Here is a 17,002-nt window from a genome sequence, read left to right on the forward strand (position 1 = left end):
GCTACTGTTGGGTTAAATATTATGTTGTTTCATGTTTCCTTTTATTTAAAAACAGAACAAGTAATAGCGGAAGAAAGGTAACTTTTCTGATCAGAAAATGATACGAAATGTTTCATGTATTTTATGATAAAAAAAATTTTTTTAAAAAGAAGTTTAAATGAATATTTTTGTTCATTTTTTAGCTTCAGAAATTAAACGAGGAAGCTCTTATTTAATGGAATTTTTTTGAAGCACACACCTGTAATTATTAAAATGAATAATGCATCTTACTCAAAATATGCTCTTTATAGCACTATGGAATTTGTTTTTGTGGTGTTATCTTTGAGAAACTCAAGGTGTTTATGAAGGAAAAAATAATTCTTTTTTTTTCTTCTTACCTGTTTCAAATTTTTAACACAATAATTGTGAATAAAATGAACTAAGTAAAAGGAAAAATAAATGTTTTAAAAACTATTTTGGTAGTTTCCTTATGGAGTTCTTGTTCTGCGTTTAATAGTTGAAAATTATGAGGAACTTCACAGAATATGAGACCATAACACAGACCTAAATTTTAAGCTCTGACATTATTTATGTATAAATTTAATTCACAGTTGAAATTATATTTTATATTTGAAATGCGGCATAAATAAAAAAATGACACAAATTATTGCAAAGGTTTTCTATAAAGTTATTTAAAAATATTTTTCTTATTTTCTTTCCTTTATCTAAGAGAATATTTTCTTTTAAACAGTGCATCGATGTATACAAATAAAAATAAGATTACAAAGTTCATTCAATGTGGTTACTTCATAATAATCTTAAAAAATAGCAATAAATGATAAGTTATGTGAAATAATTGAAGAATAAAAAAGAAATTTAGTGTTTTGATGCAAATCAAAAAACGCTACGTATGAAATCGCGCTATTATTTTAACAGAATATCGAATAAAATAAGTAATTCAAATTTATTTATCAATCCAAAGTTACTTGCAAGTATTTAAGTAATTTCTTTTGCTTTATGAAAAATATCTAAAACAAAATGTCCTGTTGTAACAACTGACATACAAACTGAAAAAAAAATTATAATCAAAACTACCGAAATATTATAGCATTTTCCGCGTTTCTGGCTTTATGGAAACACCAAAAAGCACGATAATTATTTTCTGAAGCTCCTTGGTAGTAGCTTTTGATAAAATTAACAATAAAATCTGATTTTATTACTATGCTGTTTGGTAGTACATGTGGTAAATTTTATCATGGTAACTTTATCTTAGGGTATAGCATTAAAACCATTTATTCAGTTAAATTTATTTTTCAGGTTTGTATTTTTTATTAAATGTATGGTAATAAGAAATATTAATTTGAAAATCAAAATTTCCAGTAAACCGCTACCGTAATGAATGAAAAATTTTCCAAAATAATGGTTTAAATATTTTGATTTCTTTAGTGTTTCGTTTTTCATCTTTTTTTAAATTTGAATTATCATTATCATACAAGTTCGATAATTTTATTATAATCTTTCTTTCCTTATGGAATTGTCCATATCATTTAACCAACGCAGCAGCGATATTTTTTTCCCCAACATTCTTGTTTAAAATAATCTGATGTCCTAAAATGGGATGAAAAAGCATTGTGTTAATTTTTCATGTATTTTATATTTTATAACCGTCGTTTAACAACGGACCCAATTATATACCCCAAAAAAAGAAATTAATTTAAAATTTGTTTGATACGGCATGTTTTGAAATAGTCTATTGTATTTTAGTCATTATGTTTATGACTCCACAGAGTCCTACAAAAAATTAGAGAGCTTTTGACTTGAATGTTCAAGCTGCAAAGTATGTAGAAGTATATAATGTATGTAACCATAAAGTATCAATAAGTCTAAAGTAATTATTTAGAGCTGAATCTAATTAAAATCTGAAACTGCTTTTAGACCGTGTGTACAGTACAGACTGCCCTTAAAATGTATTTCTTAAAATTTGAGGAAAAATCGTAAACGCTATCGAAGACTGTTTTCCCTCATGTGTATATTCTTTGGTTTTCTTTTTTATGAGGATACTAAAATATGTATTAAGGACGGCTTTGTAAAAAACGTTGCAATTTTTTAATTAAAAATTCACAGTCATTAGCTATTATGGAAAACAATAAAAAAGGCTTTCATAAAGTGCTACTAAAATAGTTTGAAAACTCCCCTTTTGTAATTTATGCCAAATTTGCTTAAAATTCAAAATGTCTACTTAGAAATATTTAAAAAATTTGTTAGGTCCAATATCGCACTGTAGAATCACTGTTAGTAAATTGCTGCTAAATTGTTTCCTTAAATTTATAGATATTTATAGATATTTTATAGATTTTTAAAACTGAACAATAGCATTCGTTTTGGATTATATTGCGAATATTTTTGTTCCACTAAATATTTTTGTATTTATAAATTTAATCACTCTAACTTAAAGACAAAAAAATTAAAAATTTTTGGTAAAATTAAAGTTTAGGGGGATTTATTAAAGTAATAAAAATTGTTTTTCTTTTTCGTGTTGCTTTTCAATTCATCTTGAAGCCTTATTAAAAAAAGTCGTTGAATTATTCATGATACATCATCTGAGATAATAAATCTCTTTTCACATTCTTGACTTGTCATGTACAGAAATAAAAGATTTCTATTTTGTCATGTAATTAGAAAAGAGGCATCAGAAGTGTTTTAACGGCACAACTGTAAGTTATTTTACATTTTTTTCCTTGTATGCGGATCGCTCAGTGTTTTTATTATCTAAATTTATAAAGTTTTGTATTTTTTAATCATGAATTTTAATTTTTTTTTAAATACAATATATTCGAAGTTCTTTTTTTTCTAAATCCTAATTCCTTTATTCTTGCTTTCTTCAAATTTTAAATATTGTACTGCATAATAAGGTTTTTATACATTATTTGTTTTTTAACTCAGCCTTTTCTAAGACGTATCCCTTTTTTCATATCATATTGAGAATTTATTATTTACGAAAAGCATTCGTTAAAAGAAGTAAGAAAAATCAGAAGTTATATCTAAGCTACGTGAATAAAGCACGAATTATGGCATAAAAGAGCGCAGACTACACTGTTAAAATTTTCATTCTAAAATTATGGTAAAATAACTGACAGCGGTCTGTCCATCTGATTAATCGTAAATTTTACGGTCAAGAGCATTTTTTTCCTTTATGGTTTTGAAACCATTTTCAAAAAGTATGGTTATGAAACCATGAATACAAAACTATACGGTTTTTCAACCATTAACGACTAGCAGTTTTCAGAAGCTTAAAAAAAAGTTAATTATTTAACTAGACATAGGAGCGCCGCTTTTCGTAAGGTAATGGGCATTGGATATTGACAAACACTGGGAACTCTTCATATGTTGAAGGGAATGGGGGAAATATTGTGGTGTCAACACTAGGTCTCGAACTCCAGTCCTGCCGGTCATGAGATTGACAGATAAGCCTGCCCGGCTATGATATGCACGCAATTGCAAAGAACAGAACGGCTTTTTGCATTCGGCTTTTTGCAAAGTAATATAAGTAAACGGTACCATAAACTAAATGAGAATTCCAAAAGAGATAGAGAGTGAAAATTAGGAAACAAATAATTAAAATAAATACTTCCTTAATTCGAGGTTAATAACTCCATATTTTTCTGATGAATGCATTTCTTCTGGGATCATAGATCTATTTTTAATATTTCTAAATCGGTTAAATTAATGTAATTGATCAGAGGTAATACCACTCTCCATTTAAAAATATTAAAATAACAATAAACTTAACTTTTAATGCTTGTTAAGACCTTCTAGTTCACCAAGTATTTTACAATAAAGAGATAAACAGTTAAAGAGCTATTAACTTCTTCTTTTAAGATCTTGGGATGTAATTAATGTAATGCATGCATAACAATGCAATATGTATTCCCGTTCATAATCATAAAAAAGATTGTTTCAGTTTAAAATTTTCGCATAACTTTTCCATTTTATATTGCTTTTCAGCTTTAAATTTTTTATTGTACTGTTTCGAAAACAAGTAAATTCTAGCAGTTTATATTAGCTTTGAATTATTTTCTCGTGAACTCAGTATAATCATATGATAATAATGTAAGAAATGTGTAGTTTTGTTACGTGAGTGCTTTTAAAATTATACATTTATTGATTCAAATTCTTCACCTAACTTACTATATAATAACTTTATTTTTATTCCATTTTTTAGAAAACATTTAGTACTATATTGTTGAATACTTAATTTCAAAATTTCGTAATATCTATGAATTGCATTCGAACGAATTAATAGTTTATTAGAAAGAAGTTCCCACTAAACAAATGCGTTATGCAATAAAAATTGAGTTTTTAATTCGGAGAACAATACTTAAATGCACAAAGTCGTCATAAAAACTTTTATTGCTCCTTCAATAATAAAACTTTGGAAAATTTTTATTTTGTGTGAACTATTTCAAGAAAATAATGGTTCGGGATAAAGTTTAATAATCAGCAAGCAGTCCTCTTTAAATCCTCTCAACAAATAAGGTCATAATTCCAAGCGAGGAAAGAATTTTCTGCCTCTTAAAAAGAAAAACGTTTGTTTTGAATCAGAAATAGACTTGGAACTAAACTATTATTTTCTTGTTGCTTTAATTACAGGCGAGGGAAACAATCCATCTTATTTTTGTAAATAGGCCTCAAATTTAGAAAATGTGGTCTAAAAAAATACGAATAAAAAAGTAAACAACACATCCATTCTTCAATTCATTATCAATTATATGCAATTTAATTTTTATTTCAAAATATATGATATTAGTTTTAACTTTGTATGAAATTGAAAAGTATTTAAACTGTTTTAATATGTTCAATTAATTTTCTTTATTTCAAATGTTTAATTATTTATAGAAGTAATTTTATTAAAAAAAAACAAGTAGCAACAAAACATGTAAAATAAATCTATGAAAATATTGAAGCAGATTGAAAAGTTTTTGCAATAAAAAATTTGTTTAGCTAATAATAATTTGTTACAAAAATAATGTTTATCAATTTTTATAAATTTTATTTATTTATTTAATGAAAACAAGTCTCTCAACAAGCAGTTGAGGGCCTGGGGTCAACAAGGTTAAGTTACCACAGTTTTGTGACCAACAACATGGTTGTGAAAATGTGGTCAGCATTACACAAAAAGTCTTTTAAACTATGTAATTTTGAATAACAAAATTAAACATCTGAGAGAAATTAGTTGAACAGTTTTTAAGTTTTGAAATTTCAAAAAAGTTATATTTTAAAATTTTGTTACGACTGTAAACTAAACTTTAAACTATTCGACTAATTTCATTCAAATTTTGTATTTTTTATTCTGATTTAAAATTATGCAACCCTTTACATGACTTAAAATTCAGTTTTCTTTTTTATCCTTACTATATGAAATAATAAATATAGTGAAAATTATTAAAAATTATTTTTACTTTGGATTATCTTTGGATAAATGAATTTTGCAATTCGGTGCAAAGTTTTATTGATTTATAGCAAAGATCCTCGTGTTATAGCAAAATATGAAAAATGTGAAATTAATATTAAAGGACCCAGACAATCTACCAATCTCCAGACTTAAATATTGGGTCCGTATTCTCCAGATCGCAAATAGTACCCCATGTTTTGAAACTCAAAAATTCGAATCCGTTGTAAAAAAAAAGGCATGTTCATTAAGAGACAGTACGTTTTTGTTTCTGGTTCGGTAGCTTGATTAATAGTTAACATTAGCATGTTTAAAATCATCCCCTTATCATATACCATCGGCACTTAGTTTGAGAACTGAATGTAGAATTTTACTTTGTTTAAAAATACATTGTTCAAAACTTGCATCGAAGCCTTATTCTTTGGCACAGATAAATCAAATTTATTAATGGAATCTTTATCATTTTAAAAATACCGAGAATTGCTTGTCAAATATGCTCATTGCCTAACAATGAATATGAATCTTAAGTCTATTCAATCTCACTATACATAAAAATTTAATTATGGTGTCGCTGCAATCGTTGACAAAAGTCCAAGCACGTTAAAGAAAGTTTTACGTTTCAAATACATAAACCAACCAATCGAAAATTTGAAAGCATTCTTGTGAAATGCAGAGCCAGCAATCGGCAGCCATAGTATTTTGGGGAAATTGATTAGGGCATGTTGATTAAAATTCAACTTATGTCTTGAACCCTGTTTACAAACAAACGTGATCTCGAGTATGGTATCAATTAATTTTGTCTTATTTTATCGTTCAATCAAGATTTACATGTACTAGATTGGATTTTATTTAATCGTTAAGTCTGGGGGACTGAGTACCAGTTCAGCATTGGAAAGTTGAAGAGAGCGAGACCGACAATACCGAATGCAGAGGAGATTGAATCCAGCAAATCGAATTGCCTAATAAGAGCGTCGTAAATCGTTAAAATAATCGCAAGCTAAAACATGCTTGCCAAAGAGAAGCCCGAAGTAGAGCTTCCAATTGACTTAAAGAAATGAACGAAACACCGTATTTGGTAGAATCGTATTCATATGATTACTTACCCCTCTCCATAAGATCTTTGTTGGATGTACTATCCCTTCCAAAAGAGCATGGCAAAAACATAATTGCTGCCATCATGGCAAAATCCAATTGAACTCTACTCATCCTTATCCAGAAGCTTTGAAATGATTTTTAATAAGAACTGAAAACGATTCTGTTAACTTCAAACTGGATATCAGTTTTATAATTCTGCCTTTGCTATGGATGCATTTTGTGCGTCTGAAGAAATTGCCTTCAATTATTTTAATCCGTGTTACTCTTCGTAGCCACTGCAAGTGTAGCCACTGCACGGCATGCAAAAAGCCGAATTTCTTCATATTTTAATTATTTTTCTTATTGAAAAGGTAAAAATTCTTATTATCCGAGAAAAAATTATCCCATGTGTGTGGAAAACACAAATTATTGGCAGTAAGCCAGTGTGTACAATTTCGATCCGGAAAGTTTTAATTAAGATTCACACACCACACTAGTTTAGGGTAATGAAGACGTAATTAAGGTATTAATTGATGCAAACCGACGATTAACAACTCGTGAGATCACTGAGATAAGACATTTTTCAAATTTGACAGCTCATGATGATTTAAAAAGCGCAAGGTTTAATCTTAAAACTCGGCAAGGATATTCCTGTTATTTTTACATGACATTGATTTTTGTTTATTCTCTTACTCTAACCCGAGCCTCTATTTTAAACTTTATTCTTTCCTGTTTTTTCCAGTTCTGGGAGAAAAATATTATAAGCTTTTACTGATTAGCCAAATTCTAATTCCATTTATAATATAGCAATAACGTTATTGGCATTGGTAAAAAAAGAATAGCTAAAAAAATATAAAAGGAAAAGAGCGGAAAATGTAAGCGTAAAAATTGAACTTTATCATTTTTAATACGAACTTGACACACGGTTTTTTAAAACTATTTTTAATTCTCATTAATTATTCTTATATTCCAATAATTTTTTGTTTATTTACTTTGTCTAGACTCTAAAAAAACATATTATCTCATGCTGTGATAAATAAAATATTAGAAGAAAGAAAAAAAATGAATCACTTAAAAAAATTATAAAATAAAGAAAATTCAATGTTTTTTAGAAAGCTTTTTGTAGGAAATTTTAATCTTAAGGAAATTTTAATCTTCTTGTTTTATAGTTAATGGCAGTGACATCTTACTAAGAACCTCTCTCATGTGCCAATGAAAAAAATAGCAATTGAAATAAAGAGCATCTTATCATTTATGTTAATCTTTTGAATCTCAGCCAACAACCAATCATTTAAATGAATATTTCTAAGCTGTAATCTTTACAACAGTAATAACATAGCAAGTTTTCAAATAAGTTATTGGAAAAGTAATTTCTAAAAATAATATACTGTTTTGTAAGAGCAATATACTGTTTTTGTTAAATTGCTGCTGAAAATGCACTATCTCAAGAATGAAAGGAAATTTTGTTTTGTTTTATATATTTTGTAAGATAATATTCAAACTTTTTTTCTAAATTTTTATTTTTTCTGTTGTTAAGGAAAATGAAGTGAAATGTTTTGCGATTTTATGCAATATTTTATTTTGCTTTAACTTAGCTGTTATTTATTTACAGTATAAAGATTCTCGATACGATAAAGAGAAATCAGGAAATGTGCAGTTGAAAGTATTTATAATTAAAGAACTTTTTAATTTTTACAGCAAATTAAAAAAGAAATAACCTACGCAGAACTTCAGGAAGAAAAAACATCTTAATTATTGACTTGATTTGCTCTAATTACGTTTCATCAAAATATGGTACACCTCTCACCATCTCGTCACGTGGTGCGCATAAGTAAATGAGGTATGTAAGAAGATCAGAACATTATAGCGGGTGTGAAGGAGGCTGCCATCACCGTCTATTCCGCCATGCAATCGAAAAATAACGGGAATGATTCACCCCAGATTTCGGGAAACGTGGCTTGACTACTATTTTCTTTCTATTGCTAATATAATGAACGCTGAAATAGGATTTCAAAAAATTCCTAAAACAAAATTTGATTTCGAAACAAAATCTTTTGCAGTAGATAGCTTATCATAAAACACTGTCAAACATATAAAAACCTATATTTTCGATTTTCTGCCACTTGCGTTGAATTTTTTTATTGTACACAGTATTAACATCAAACTAGAATACTTATCGCGTAAAATTTCCTGCGAAATTTGAATAATTAAGCAGATTTCGCATTTCGTAATAAAATAGTTTTAAAAGTTTTTTGAAATTCCTATGGTGCAATATTGTGTTGCTGAAAAGGGTGCATGCACTCAGTAGTAATTTGTAATACTTCAATTTATCATTAACAAGTCATTTTATATTGTTTGAACGAATTATTCATATAACGAATCATAACGAGATTAATAATGTCACTAATGACATTCCTTTCTGCGAAACAAACATTCCCATTCTTACAAACTTCTACTTCTTTATCATAACTGAGAAAAAAAAGCATTATTCCCCTTACATATAAATGGCATTATCAATATAGCCATAAGAATGCCTTTGTATACAATATGCACTGTCTTTCATGTCCGGAAGAAGATAAGATGCTTTCTTTTGGTGACTTTTACATCATCCTCTTCCCTTGAGTCTATAGCTTTGTGGTCAGAATAAGTTCAATTAGCTTGTCTAGAAAGTGAGATACATAAAAAAGAAAATTACGGCATATAAAAGAAATGAAGACAGACCTGTTATAGACGATAAATTTTGTTGCATGGACGATTTGTGCTAACAAACTGAATTGAAGAGTTGAATTGATTTCATTTTTGAAGAAAAGAAATGAGATTTATCGAGAAAGATTCTTAATTTCCTCTTATTTGAACATACAGCAGCCGTTTATTTTTTAAGTCTTCTAAATCTGATGTCTATTTTTGAGATCTCAGTGGGGAAAGGATCCAAATGGAGGAGATTGTTTTTGGGATGGTAGAATGATTTGAGAGAAGCATGGTGACTAATTTAAAATGCAGCAACTTGCAAAAAATCCAGCGACTTTGACGACTTTCTCGCTTTCTTGGAGATTTTCCTCATGGCTGTAGTTGGTCGATATTAGAGTGCAAGCTTTTATTTCTTTTAAAATTTATTACCTTAACTAAAAACAGAGTCGAGAATCAAGTATTTAAAAGAAATTAAAAAAAGCCAAATAGAAGGGCGAGTCGTTGATGGCCACTGGATTGGATTTAGCCCGGTAACTTAGTAGTAACTTCGCCCTCCCGTGCCATAGGTCCAAGGTTCAATCTTCCAGATGGCAAGGTTTACTCAGCCTCTTGTATTCCTTCAGTGAGTCGACGAAATGAGTACCAAACTTTGCTGGGGGAGTAAAAATGTTGGGTGGTTCCACGGTAAGCTGACCACTTAATGGGAACATCTTCTCCTGAACTTCGGAGCTGAAGGTCAGAAAAGATGGGACGGACACAGAAGGCCTTTGAACTCCATAGGTTTTTGCCAATTAATCTTTAGAATAATATCAGTGTATTAGGAACTAAACGGTCGACCAGTAAATTTTAGAAAAACCATCTTTATGCCAGTAAGTTGAAACGCCAAGTATGCCATGAAGCAAACAGCTTAAATGACTGTTCGGGATTTATAAATTTCACGTATCGTTAGCCAATGAAGAGGACGCCATACAGCGGAAGAAAATTTTCCTCGCAAATTTCCTTTTTCCTTCATTAATAACTTAAAATTTAAATTGTAGAAAAAGTGAGTTCAAGCAAAACAAGAGTAGGCCATGAAGTTTCAAATACTAAAAAGAAAAGTTTAAAATATACGAATGAAAATAAATTATAACAAGGTAACTCAGGATAACGCAACGCTGAAGTTCTCTTCTAATAATTTGTTTGCATTTTAATATTTTTAAATACTTTTTTCAGCAATTGAAACTTCTTGGCTTACTCTAGGTTTGCCTACAATTACTTTTTTCTTTCTATTAAATTTTAAATCAGTAACGAAGGAGAAAAAGAAATTTCGGCGAAACTTTTCTTCCGCGGTAATGCGTAATCAAATATCATTTACTCATATCTGCTAAAATGTCACTTAAAACATTCATCCATTGGACTTTCGAACTATTATATTTATTTTTGTTTTATCAATGGATTTAAATTAATTCATCGCTTTTTAGTTATTAATTAGCGAAGATTGAAATAGAACAATTCATAAAATGAAAATTGGACCATGGAGTATTTTGTGAGGAAAACCATAAGTGGTTTGACGAAAGCTAATACTTTTATATTTGGACATTTATATTTAAGTAAAGGGCTCCAGAATGCAACATTTGGTATGAAACAGAGACACATATTGTTTCTATTTAACCGCCATTTGCAAGCAAATTCGAGGAAGAATCTCCATAGTCGTCATTTTTTTCCACAGAAGTAATTTTCTTTTGCCTCCTGCTCATTTCTTCGGGACCATCTGTCGTTAGCATGCGCAGAAAAAAGTTGAATTCTTTCAGTACTTTGAAAAGCCTGCTATCTATTGTTTATTTTTGACTTCTAGTTTAATAAGAAATTCTTTCATCATTTTGCGAAATGAAATTAAGACATGCATGTCCCATCATGACAGATGCTTGCAAAAAAATCGGAAAAAGGCATTGCATAAGAAAACACAAGAAAACGTCACAAAGTATTAAGTAGAAAACCGTAAAGCAAACAAAAAATGCATAATAGTTCTTTTCGTCAAGTAGTTTAGTTCACTGATTTATTTAATGAAACTGAATTTATTACGAACTGATTCACTTTAAACTAAATTTTGATTTATTATTTCTTATCAGAAAAAAAAATATTTGAAAATTTTCAACACAATTATTATGGTTTAAAACACTTTTTAAACATTTAATTATTAATGTATAAATTTTATAAATCCGATTCGTCAAATCTCACAAATAGAGGGCCAAACCATCCTCAAACAGAGTGGTTTGAAATAATAATTATAATTTATTATTTCAGAAAATTATAATATACCATAAGGAAGACAAACATTATAAGATAACATATAATATCAACTAATTAATTTTTGTTTAAAAAAAATTTCATAAATAGTTTTGTGAGAGAAAGGTCAAATCCCCCATTTTTTTGACCCCACCAAAATAACGAAAATAAGTTTGAAAATTAAACTATATAAATGTTATCTAAACAATTATTTTCTAATACTTATTTTAGAGTATCTTTTTTGGCTATTTCGCCTAGTGTCGCTAATTTCATAAAAAAATATATACATCCTTAAATAAACAAAAATATAAATTTTTAATTTAGTACATTTTAGCAAATTTTTTTAGTACATTTTTGCAAATTTTTTATTTAGTACATATTAGATAATTTTTAATTTAGTACAGTTTAGTAAATTTTTAATTTAGTAAATTTTAAAAATGCGGCAGTGTTTGCTTTGCACTTGCAATTAAACTACACTTTTTATTATTTACTATTCAGAAACTACCCTACCTACCTTGAAATATTATCTCGAATTTTAAATAATTATTTTTTTTATGTTTACTATCGACTACTTTTTCTTTATTTTTCCTAAATTTCAAAAATTAACGTTTCCATGCATGCAAAACAAATATTTCATAAAAAAAACATTAAATGCAGTTTTTAGTATTTTTATACGAGAATAAATATAAATTGTTATACGACACATAATGTGTAATCTACTTTAGCTTATCAACAAGTAACAAAGAAGTAGGCTGATTGCCGTGCAAAGTTAATGGGAAAACATTTTATGAGTGCCCAGTTGCCCTCTAGTGGTTGTAGAAAAGTAGATTTTTTGGTTATTTATGGGATCAAGTTAATGAATGTATTCCTTGGAGAAAAAATGAAACTATTTCTAATTAAGATCAATGGAGCTCAAAAAAGTACTTTCGTGAAATAAAAGAAGTAATTCAAACCATGATTTTTCAAATGCATGTTTTCTTAAGTAAAAGTTTAATTGCAGTATAATAACATTATTAATAAAATTAATTAATAATTTTTTTATAATGTAATGAAATTTAGTAATAAAATTAATTAATAATTATTTTATAATGTAATAAAATTTAGTAATAAAATTAATTAATAATTATTTTATAATGTAATAAAATTTATTAAATATTTTTTTAAGAAATATTAATAAAAATATTTTTAATTATTCATGTGATTGAGTAATCGATTTTATTCGTCCGGAAAAAATAAAACTGCTTCTAATTAGGAATCGGATGGGAACTATGGCATTCAAAAACGTCCTTTTATAAAATAAAATTTACTCAAATCAGGACTTTAAACCCACATTCATGGGTTAAAAGTTTAAAACAATATTTTATTATTAATAAAGTTTACTAATAATTATATTTATATGTGATGTATGAAAAAAAAATATTTATGTGATCAAGTTAATGAATGTATACTTTAGAGAAATATGAAACTATGTCGAATTAAATTTTAAGAATGAGAAAAGTCCTTTAGGAAAGCAAAATTAACTCACACTATAATTTGTAACGCATATTTATATGTATCAAAAATTTTTACCCTAAATAACACTTCACTGACTTTAATGATTGAAATTTTACACACAATCAATATGCTTATAAACTAGTAGAAATGATACTTTCAATATTTTACTTCCTAATGATTCTGATTTTTATTTTGACCTTATAGTATGGATGGGCATCATTTGTTGTAATCTTGAAGACGTGGCTTGAGTTTGGAGAGAGGTTAAAATGTTAAGAGCTTATCCAAACTACTTGATACCAATGGCAATGCTCATAATGACAACTTGATCATTATGCGCATTGTATTTTGTTGGAGCCTGCATGGAGAAAAAATTCTGAAAAAACTACCGTAATGTATGGCGATCAGATATCTGGTAAAAAAACATAATTATGGTAACTAAAAACAAAATGTACTGTATTTAAACCATTCATTTGGTTTCAAAAGTTTCTCAATTGATACAGCTAAAATAATTTATTTTTATTTAACATTATTTGTTGCTTTAAGTGATTTTGCGTTATTATTAAAGTAAACAAAACTCATTTTTTGTAGTGTTTTTCTCTCCATTATATAAAGATAAAATGTATTTATCATCATTTGGCATGATGCTATTGTTCATGGTCATCTCATGATAGTCAAAATGTAACACTATCGGTACATATCCCTATCTAGGGTCGGTAAAACATTTATTTCCAAAGCATCGGTCTTAAAATATAATAGCTTAGTATTGGTGTTGTTTTTTTAATAACCAAATGTATCAATATAATATTTCATACTTATATTAGCTTATTTGGTACATATTACATATCCCTTAAACATTTAAATTTTGAGATAAATACATTCGTCAGTGACAAATAACTAAATCCACAATTTAAAATAAAAATAAAAATAAAAAGAGACAGAACTATCGTTAGATTTTGAAAAGATTAGATTAGATCTGGCTTTTGATATACTGTTAAAATGTTTATAAGTAAGTAATAGAACAAAGTTTTTTAAATTCTAATTCATTAAAATATTACTATACTATCTTTACACCAATGGAAAATACACTTTCCGACAATTATGTAAATACCATTGTAGAATTCTTATCAAAACTGCGCAAAAATACGTGGAAATTCAATCGTCTATAGCTGAAATTGAAACAATGACTGACGCTTAACCAATTAGAAAATTCCGTTTCGTTTTTCACTCATCCCGCTCGAACGGTCCATTGTAGAATGTTCAAATATCTACAACGACCTTCCTCGTGCTTTAAACTAGCTGCATGTCAAGTTTAATCGATTTTGGTTTGAAGGTTTATGAATCTATAAAGGTCACACAATCAGACATCCACACACAGACAGACAGACATTTTTGTTATGTAAACTCCTGTTTGTGAAAATTGCAACACCATGAAGGAGTCGTCATAATTGAATGAAATTTACTACACAGTTGAGTAGTAGTGATACAAATAAATGATTAAACTTTCAAAGCAAACAAACAATAACAAGAGATCGAAATCAGTATTTTGTGTAGCCACCACGCACCGCAATAAGCGCTGCTACACGACGTGACATGGAGTCAAGCAAATTTTGAATGTCTGTCTGAGGAAGAGCATTCCATATCGTTTGCATGCGTACCCAAAGTTCGTCTGTAGAAGCAACAGGACGAGGATCACGAGCGAGGCACCGACCAACGAAATGGCACACATGTTCAATCGGTTACATATCTGGGGAATACGCAAGCCAAGGAAGAAGCTATACCTGTCACAATGCAAGGAAGGATTGAACAGTCCTAGCAATATGAGGACGGGCATTGTCTTGTTGAAATACAGCGCCTGGCATGGCTTGAAGGAAGGGAACAGCTTGGGGCCGTAAAACTTCACTGATGCACCGGTTGTTGTTCAGATTCCTCACAATTCGTAGCAATTGAGATCGTCCATGATATGCTATGACACACCAGACCATAACTTCGGGTGTTCGTCTAATGTAGCTTTCGATTGGCACATTGCAGCCGCAGGCGGCTATGGTTTAGCGTGATGGTGATCCTGTATAAAGGAGTCCCTTGCACGCTGTCCACGCTGCAGTTGGCGTCTATGAATTGATGAAGCACACAATGAAACACCTGTAGCTATTGACCACTGTGCTGCCAGTTGTCTAGAGGGAGCCGTACGGTCTGTCAGCACCATGCGGTCCAGGTGTCTAACATCACGAGCTGGCGTGACATTTCGGGGTCCACTCCCGGATTTCCGAGTAGTCTGACACTCGTCCGTCCACTACTTCCAAACACGCATCACTGTGCTTCTGTTACGCTGCACACGAGCGGCTACTGTACGATAAGACAATCCAGCTTCACGAAGGCCGATGATTCTCCCTCTTTCAAACTCCGTAAGTTGTTGAAATTTCGCTCTCTTTCGTCAAAGAGGTCTAAGTAACGTCTGAGCTAACGTTTACCACTACCAGATAACCACCGATAACCATAAACGCCTCGCTACAGCCGTCTATTTATTCGGATCCATCCGCCGTTCAGAGGGCGCTGCTCAGCATACGCATGCGCTACGGTCTGAAATTATAATCATTTGCATATTATGCTCTACTTTTCATTTCCTGAAAATTTCAGCTCACTCGCGTAAGTACTTCATGGTGTTGCAATTTTCACAAACATGATTTTATATAGATAATAAAACAATATTTTACTGTTGTTTTACCAAAAGGTTTGGGTAAAAGCTACTAAGCCTTTCTGGTGCTCCTATAGAGCCAGAAACGTGGTATATTTTACCATATAGTTTCGATAATACCTTTCAATCAGTTTACTTAATGGAATATTTACGAGACAATCATGTCTTATTTCGTAATACTGTTATTTCATTTGAACTAATCTCAATACTTTTTTATTACGATTTATTTTAAAAAAGTTTTTTAAGGTAATTTTTTTTAACTTTTTAATGCCGCCAAGCTGTTATAATAATTTGATATTCTCAATTAAATAAGTCACAACACAATGTCACGAAGCTAAACATTTTTCTAATTGACGAAGCGAATTGTTACTTTCACAAACATTTATTCGAACACAACACAAACATATACATATTAAAACAAGCACTCAGGACATAATGCGTTTCTCTAATATGAATTACTTAGGGAGCGCTGCTCGAGCACTTCTAGTGGAGAATATTCAACACACATTATAATGTATGACAGTTTCTGTTGAATGGCAATTTTAAAACTTTATAAACCCCATGAATTAGTTAGTACCTATTTTCTAAGGTGCTAATTATTCAATACAGAATGCGAGTCTAAATTGTTTTAGAAATAGATACAGAGGAGCATAAAACCACACAGAGAAGCATAAACGAAGGGAATTAGAAATGCAACATAAACTTACGACAGAATTAAAAAAATGAATAAACGATGCCAAAAAAAAACGCCCAGTTTGACTAATTAATCAGAGAAAAATCTAGACAAATTTTCAAAATGGCGTTCATGCGTGGTGTTACAAAATTCAACGCGGCTAAAGCCTCATGAATATTTTTGTTGTTGTGTTATTTTATTTTTTATACGGCAACACCGATTTTTGCTACGAGAATTTCAGCCAAATAAAAAATCTTGTGGGTTGAGGTCTGATTAATGAGGAGGTCGCACCTTGACTCTTATCTACCTTTCAGAGTTGAATGTGACCCAATGTTTCTACGATAAATATTACTCACCAAGATGAATACTATCAATTTCCTTACCTTGTAAAAACAATTTAAATTCATCTTGTAATTAAAAAAAGCGGTCGTTGCTTATGTTAAGCAGATAATATTAGAAACAGAGATAAATCTCAATAGAATTTACTTTTCTTTTTCAGTACAGAATTACGATCAATATACTTAATTTAGTACGTAACCGAAACAACTAAAAATTTTATGCAAAATTGGTATGAAGCAAACTTTGTAATATAATACAGCAACAGAGATTTTGATTCTGCTACAAAATTCCTAATTTTTTATGCACATTTTTATGACTTTTTTAGCTTCATTTTTATGTTTTTTTTTCT

The sequence above is a fragment of the Parasteatoda tepidariorum genome, chromosome 1 (genome assembly GCF_982258835.1).
Source record: "Parasteatoda tepidariorum strain Cologne lab strain chromosome 1, Ptep-v5.0, whole genome shotgun sequence".
NCBI lineage: Eukaryota > Metazoa > Arthropoda > Arachnida > Araneae > Theridiidae > Parasteatoda > Parasteatoda tepidariorum.